The following is an 8,297-nucleotide window of genomic DNA, read 5'->3' as shown; positions in this document are numbered from 1 at the left end:
CTCTAAAAAAAAAAATACCTTGGCATTGTAGTGGGCTCCTGTAGTCCTAGCTACTTGGAAGGCTCACTCAAGAGGATCACTTGAGCCCAAGAGTTTGCTGTGAGCTGTGACGCCATGGCACTATACTGAGGGCAACAAATTGAAACTGTCTCAAAAAAATAAAAATAAAAATAAAATTGTTTTTCCATTTGCCTCATTTGCTCCAGTATCAGGTCATCCTTTGGCTGTTGATTTATAATGCCAAATTGCTATATATCAAATTTCCATAACTATTGAGTCTGTTTCTGAATTTTTTTTTTTAAGCAATAATCATGCCTTGGATAAATCTCATTGGCTACGATACTGCCACCGTGCAAAGCTATTTCTGAATTTTTTATTATGTTCAATCAATTTATCTATCTCTGAACTGTTAGCACACTGGTTTATTTTTACCATACCTTTGTAATAAGTCTTTTTTTTTTTTTTTTAAACACAGAGTCTCATTTTGTTGCCCTTGGTAGAGCACCATGGTGTCACAGCTCACAGCAATCTCCAGCTCCTAGGCTTAGGTGATTCTCTTGCCTTAGCCTCCCGAGTAGCTGGGACTATAGGTGCCTGCCACAATGCCTGGCCATTTTTTTGTTGTAGTTTGGCTGGGGCCGGGTTTGAACCTGCAACCCTTGGTATATGGGGCTGGCACTCTATTCACTGAGCCACAGGCACTGCCCTGTAATAAGTCTTAACGTTTGATAGTGTGAATCTTACCTCCTTGATATTTAAGTAACTCTTAAGTAGTCTACAGAATTTTGTTATATTGCATCCAAGGTGTTCTTTTATTATTGTGAAGGAGATTAGTGCTAACTCGCTAAAAGACATCACTCAGTTCCCACCACATCTGAAGAAAACATCTACATTCCTTACCCTGATCCATAGAGCCCTCTGTGATCTGTCCCTATACCTTCCATCTTCTACATCTAACCTTTCATGAGTTTTAGACTTTGCCTGTCAAGTTCCCCCCCAAAAAGTTATATTTAATTTTTTGTTTGGAATTGTTGTGCATGTGTAGATTTCATCTATTCTGATACGTTGTGGACTGTGAAGCACATCATTATTTTAGGTGCCATGAAGAAAGAAAAGTTGCTACCCATTAAACTGATATAATACTTTCTTCTTCTTCCTTTTTTTTTTTTAAGTTTTGGCCCAGGGCCAGGTTTGAACCTACCACCCCTGGTATATGGGGCTGGTGCCCTACTCCTTGAGCCACAGGCACCACCTGATATAATGCTTTCTTATGATTTAAACTTTTTTATCTTATATATATTGAAAGTGCTCTTTCAGACTTATTTAGATGTACATTTTTTTTTTTTTTTGGAGACAGAGTCTCACTTTGTCACCCTTGGTAGAGTGTGGTGGCATCAGAGCTCACAGCAACCTCAAACTCTTGGGCTTAAGCAATTCTCTTACCTCAGCCTCCCAAGTAGCTGGGACTATAGGTTCCCATCACAATGCCCGGGTATGTTTTAGAGAAAGGGTCTCGCTCTGCCTCAGACTGGTCTCAAACCTGTGAGCCCAGGCAATCTAACCACCTTGGTTTCCTAAGTGCTGGGATTACAGGTGTGAGCCACCTCACTTGGCCTAGATGTACACTTTTATCATATACAGGTTTTTTTTATGTGTTCATAAAAATAAAAATATAAGTGAAATATGCTGGGGCATGGTGGCTCATGCCTATAATCCTAGCACTCTGGGAACCCAAGGTGGGAAGATCCCCTGAGCTCAGGAGTTTGAGACTAGCCTGAACAAGAGTGAGACCTCATCTCTACTAAACATAGAAAAATTAGCCAGGTGTTGTGGTGGGTGCCGCAGTCCCAGCTACTCGGGAGGCTGAGGCAGGAGGATCACTTGAGCTCAGGAGTTGAATACCAGCCTGAGAAAGAGCAAGAGCAAGACCTTATCTTTACTAAAAATAGAAAAACGTACCAGGCATTGTGGTGAGTGCCTGTAGTCCCAGCTACTCCAGAGGCTGAGGCAGGAGGATTGCTTGCACCTAGGAGTTTTAGGTTACAGTGAGATAGGCTAATGCCAGGGCGACAGAGTGAGACTGTCTTAACAAACAACAACAACAAAAAGATATGTGTATGTGTGTGTGTGTGAAAGAGAGAGAGAAAAATAAATTGGTTAAGATAACTGTAAAACTTCAATATTCATGTGTTTCCACATAATAATTGCCTCTGTGTCATCAAGGACATTGGTAATGCAGCATTTATTATACGAGTAGTTCACCCACTGCTGTCTCTGAAATGTTCTTTCAAGCCACAATACCAAAATGTAATTCAGCTTTACCTACTGTGCATATCTTCCTATCTTAGGTCCTATAAAGCTTTTGGCTGTTCATTACAAGAAAATATGCAGTTTCAGTCATTCTACAAATAATATAGATTTGATATCAAATTTAAGCCCACCGTTCTTTCCCTGTGCCTTTCTGCACACACAATAAATTTTCATTTCAATGCTAAATCATAGTATTACCATTTTAAAACATTTTACACGGCCACTAAACACACAGTCCGAAAATGCACTTAACTCAATTGAAGTGACAAGAATATATAAACAGTTATGACCAAAAGTTTACCCAGGCTCAGGCAATGACAGCTACATTGCAATCTATCCTAGGGCACAAGGTATAAGAAACCATTGATTGTAAGAAACTTGTAGAGACAGTTTAAAACATGTTTGTAATTAATGAACTATGCTATTTATAGCAGAATTATCTTTTTAAAATGGAGTTATGAAAGCATAATGTCTAAAAGTTGCTTCAAAACAATCCTGTGGCAAAGTGGGAGAGGAAGAGTGGTGAGAACAAGAGATTAGTTGTGGACAATTGTCCAAACTGAGGGAAGCATATGTGATGGTGCATTATGCCCTCCTTTGTTTGCACATATTTAAGTTTTTTGGTGCTATTAATGTTATTTTCCAGTTAAGACGTGAAAAATGCTATAAGGCTGAACTCAGAAATTATTAAAAACCTGAGGCTATATGAACAACAAGCCAGTGGCCTCCCAGCCTGTGGCATGACATGGTGAGCACTCAACAGGGTCAGTGACCATGGCTCTCAGGTGGGACAGCTGAGCACCAGGCAGGTGAAGATGACCCTGTTGACCACAGAGTATCAGAAGTCTTTGGAAGGCAGCAGCAAGACAAATGTCATCACAAAGCCTGCACAGATGATCAGAAGCTACATCATGATGGCATAGATCATGTCACAGCTGTCTGGACTCTGTCTGCCATGTCAACCTCGGATGAAGAGGTAGACTATGGAAAGTCATAATTGTTGTTTTCAGTCAGGAGAGGATGGTGCTGGACAACCTGGAGCCTGTGTCCTGGTGGCTGTATGATTTCCCTGACACACCTTCACAAATTATCTCTAAACAGCACTTGAACATTTTGTGCCTTTTCTTCAAGTTCTTAAGGTGCATACAGACTTATGTGTCAGGATCCAAGGACCAGGGGGAGTTGCTGGGCGCTGCTGCTCCTCAGCAGCAGCGACTGCAGTGGCCCAGGCAGGGACGTATCATGTGGCTGCACTCATGGCTTGGCCTGGACGGAGCTGGCAGAGGCTCAATTTGGTCCCCTTGAGCTTGCCAAACTGGTAGGAGGGAGCCTACAGCTCTGCCAGGAGAGTGAAGTGGTACAACCCCTGGAAGCCCTGAAAAATCTTTAATGTTTTTTTAAAAAAGGATTTAAGATAAACTGAGGTTTAAATGTTTTTTTTCTTAAATTTTTTTGAGACAGTTTCACTCTGTCTCCCTGGATAGAGTACTATTGTGTACAGTAGCACACAGTAACTTCGAACTCCTGAGTTCAAGCAATCTTTCTGCCTCAGCATCTTGAGTAGCTGAGACTACAGGTGCCCATCACAACACCCAGCTAGTTTTTCTATTTTTAGTAGGGACAGGGTCTCACTCTTGCTCAGGCTGGTGTCGAACTCCAGAGCTCAGGCAATCTACCTGCTCGGTCTCCCAGAGTGCTAAGATTACAGGTATATGAGCCACCATGCCCAGCTCTGAAAGTACAATTTAAACAGAATTTTAATGGTTGGGTGACATGGCTTATGCCTGTAATCCCAGCCCTTTGGGAGGCTGAGCTAGGAGGATAACTTGAGGCTAGGAGTTTGAGACAAGCCAACATAGCAAAACCCTGTCTCTACTGATAAATAAATAAATAAAAATAGAAAAATTAGCTGGGGCTGGCAGTGCACACTTGTATGTAGTCCCAGCTACTCAGGAGGTTAAAACAGAAGGATTGCTTGATTCCAGGAGTTTGAGGTTTCAGTGAGCTAGGCTGACTCTACTGCACTATAGCCTGGGAAGCAGAATGAAACCCTGTGTAATACATACAAATAGAATATTAATTAAGACACAATCACCACAGGCATGCCTTCATGATAATTGAAAGGAATGAAGATTTAAATTATAGAATTTGGTGAACGTGAATATGCTATTTTTTTCCACCTGTGTTTACAGACCCCTTGAATCTATCTAGAGACTTCTTTGGAACCCTAAGGGTTCCTGAATCTCAGATTAGAAACTCCTAATTTAAGCAAAACAAAAAAGGCCTTGGGGATTTTCAAAAACAAAATTGAAATGTACATGGGTAGGGCCAATTTAAAGGTGAGGAACTAAGTGGAAGAAACATTGTAGAAGCAGGAAAATTTATGCCCTACATTCTTTAATCCCACAATGATTAGAAAATATACCTGAAGTCAGAGCCCCAAGATGTAATTTAGCAGTTAATGAGAAAACTTGAAAATAATAATAAGAACGCTTATTGGTACATGATCACACCTGGCTAAAGAACAATTTTAAAAATATTTACAAACCATAAGCCACAAATTTAGTTAAATTTGTATTTAATCTGAATCTTATAATTACAAGCTTGCTTATTATTTTCTATAGCAGGGGTCCTCAAACTTTTTAAACAGGGGACCAGTTCACTGTCCCTCAGACCATTGGAGGGCCAGACTATAGTTTAAAAAAAAAAAAAAACTATGAACAAATTCCTATGTACACTGCACATATCTTATTTTGAAGTAAAAAAACAAAATGGGAATAAATACAATATTTAAAATGAAGAACAAGTAAAGTTAAAGCAACAAACTTTCCAGTATTTCAATGGGAACTATGGGCCTGCTTTTGGCTAATGAGATGGTCAATGTCCAGTTCCATATTTGTCACTGCTAGTCGTAACTTGCATCAGTTAGTCTAGATCTGGTTGGAGATTTCAGATGTTTCATTCTGGAAAAAGTCTGTTCACAGACATAAGTGCTGCCAAAGATGGTTGCCATTTTGAGTGCATGGTTCCTGAGATTAGGATATGTCTCAGAGGGGAGAGATGCACAGAAATTAGGAAGGCTGCTTCACTTGAATGCTTCTGTCAGAGTCATAATTTTGCAGTTCAGCCAGTTCCATTTGGTACATTGTATCCACATTTTCAATGTCAGTAGAAAATGGGTTATGGAAAAGTTGTATGTCCTGTTTGTGGAGATGAAGCTCTTTAAATCTAAATTGGAACTCCTTTTGCAACTTTTCCAGTGACTCCACACACGTTTTGTTTGGGAATGCAACCAATGGTTTTTCCACTAACAGATTTTGAGTTGTGGGGAGATGGCAGAAATTTTCCTCCTTCACTTGTTTGATGGGGAGGCCTAATTTTACTTCAAATGCTTTCCCATGTGATTGCATATCACAGACGAACTTCCTGTTTCCTTGAAATTGCACATTGAAACTGTTGAGTAGCTCTGTTACATCTGTCAGAAAGGTAAGGTGCCATTTCCATTCTGCATCATTGAGCTCTGGTACTTCCTTGTTTTGTGAAAGCAGAAAAGCTGTAATCTGTGGAAGTAAGTCATAGAAATGTTTCAAAACTCTCCCTCGACTCAGCCAACGGACTTCTGTGTGGTACAGAACATCTTCATAGGCAACATTTAGCTCAGACAGAAATTCCTGAAATTCTCTGTGGTTTAGTGCATTAGCTCTAATGAAATTAACACAAGATACCACAATTTTCATGACAGAGACCACATCAGTGATTTCCTACACAGCACTTGTTGGTGGATGAGGCAGTGTATGGCTATTGGATGAGAATGGTTATGTTTGTCCATCTTTTGGTTAATATGAGTAATTACTCCTTTCTTAGACCCCACCATGCTAGGAGCACCATCAGTTGTCCCACTGGCTAGTTTAGTCCAGTCCAGCTCCAAACCATTTACAGTTTGGCAAACCTTTTCATAGATATCCTCTCCTGTAGTTGTTCCTTTGATACTTTGCAGTGCAGCAAGCTCTTCTGCGACTTCAATATTCATATTCATCCCACGAATAAAAATTAGAAGTTGTGCAGAATCACAAACATCACCACTTTTGTCGAGTGCCAAGGAAAAATAGGAAAGTTTTTTAGTGGAGTTTTGCGAATGCTGATGTAAATTGTCTCCCATTTCTTCAATACTTCATGTAACTGCACATCCTTAAAGACTCACTATACTAAATAAATCGGCCTTCTCTGGACACATCTCTTTGGCAACAGAAAAAAGGCATTCTTTAACAAATTCTCCCTCCACGAATGGTCTGCCAGTGCACGCCATTAGCTTGGCAACTTGAAAACTTGCTCGCAGTGATGAAATATTTAGCTGCTTCTGCTTCACAAAAGTATTTTGCTGAGTTGTCAATGTATTTTTCAGTTTTAATATTTTATCTTTTCTCACTTCTCTGACCAAACAATCATATTTACCTTTATATTGAGTTTGATAGTGTCGAAGCAAATTGTATTCTTTGAACGCAGACACTATATTCTGGCATATCAAACACACAGCTCTTTCCTTGTACTGCATGAAAAAGTAATCATAAGTCCCCTGTTCTTTGAATATCCTATACTTGGAGTCAATTTTTCTCTTTCTTGATATCATTGTTTCCTAGGAATTCCAAATTGCTAGTAGCAAAATATTAACATATATATATATATATATATAGCACCACAAAAACAATATATCAGCAATAACTTTGCCCACACAGAGACATATAGACTGCACTGCCCATCAATGCAGTCTGATCAGTGTCCATCAATGCAGCCTCACCAGTGCCCATATTGGTGGAACTCTGCTTCTACCGCAGGCTCACACTGAGTGCACACTGGTGCAGTGTGGGAACTGGCACAATTACAGAGCCAGTTCCTCCACCAACTTTCCAGTTCACACTACCCTGTGTGAACTGCACTGCGATCTGTGAACTCGCACAGGAATCTGATTGCATGGGTGTAAAAAGAAGGCACGTATGCCTTTTTTCTTCTGAATATATGTATACCTTGGTCCTCAGGCATTAGCAGGCTCTGCACAGGCAATTTTGTGACTCATCCTCTGATCACACCTGGGACTGAAAGGAGGAGTTGAGAGATCGAGAAATAGAGAGAAGGTGGGGAGAAAGAGGGGAGTTGAAGAGTGCGGTGCACATTCCACACATGCGAACTATGGGCCGGGACTAGTAGGCTGCTAAGCAGGACAGACAGTGGCGGCAAAAACACCCTGCTGGCCGGATAAATGTCCTTGGCAGGCTGCATGTGGCCCATGGGCTGTAGTTTGAGGATCCCTGTTCTATAGTATTAAAAAGTTAAAATTTATAACAGTTGACTTGTTTAAAAAAAACTAGTAACCTTAAAACTATAAATGATCATTATAAAAAATTATAATTGTTAAAATGTGGGGAAAAGGGAGTTATATAATCTTTAATATCATAAATGGAGATTTAAAGTGATTTTTTGGGCTAGCACCCGTAGCTCAGTGGTTAGGTCGCCAGCCACATACACCTGGCTGGTGGGTTCAAATCCGACCTAGTAAACAATAACAACTGCAACAAAAAAATAGCCAGGTGTTGTGGTGGGCACCTGTAGTCCCAGCTACTTGGGAGGCTGAGGCAAGAGATTCATTTAAGCCCAAGAGTTGGAGGTTCCTGTGAGCTGTGATGTCATAGCCCTCTACCCAGGGTGACATAGTGAGACTCTGTCTCAAAAAAATGAAATAAATAAAGTGGCTGTTTGTCTTTTAATAATGTTTCATACTTTTTGGTTATAATTTGCTATTACAAATAGCATATTTTATACAATTGCATTTTATAATTATTTGATTTAGAAATTATTGGAATATTATTGTTTTACATGTTGATCATGTATTCAGCAATCTTTTTCTTTTTTTGAGACAGAGCTTCAAGCTGTCCCCCTGGGTAGAGTGCTGTGGCATCACAGCTCACAGCAACCTCCAACTCCTGGGCTTAAGC

The sequence above is a fragment of the Otolemur garnettii genome, unplaced genomic scaffold, assembly GCF_000181295.1.
Source record: "Otolemur garnettii isolate 467f Iridium unplaced genomic scaffold, OtoGar3 scaffold00009, whole genome shotgun sequence".
In the NCBI taxonomy this organism is placed as follows: domain Eukaryota; kingdom Metazoa; phylum Chordata; class Mammalia; order Primates; family Galagidae; genus Otolemur; species Otolemur garnettii.
Note: the sequence above shows the minus strand (reverse complement) of the source record.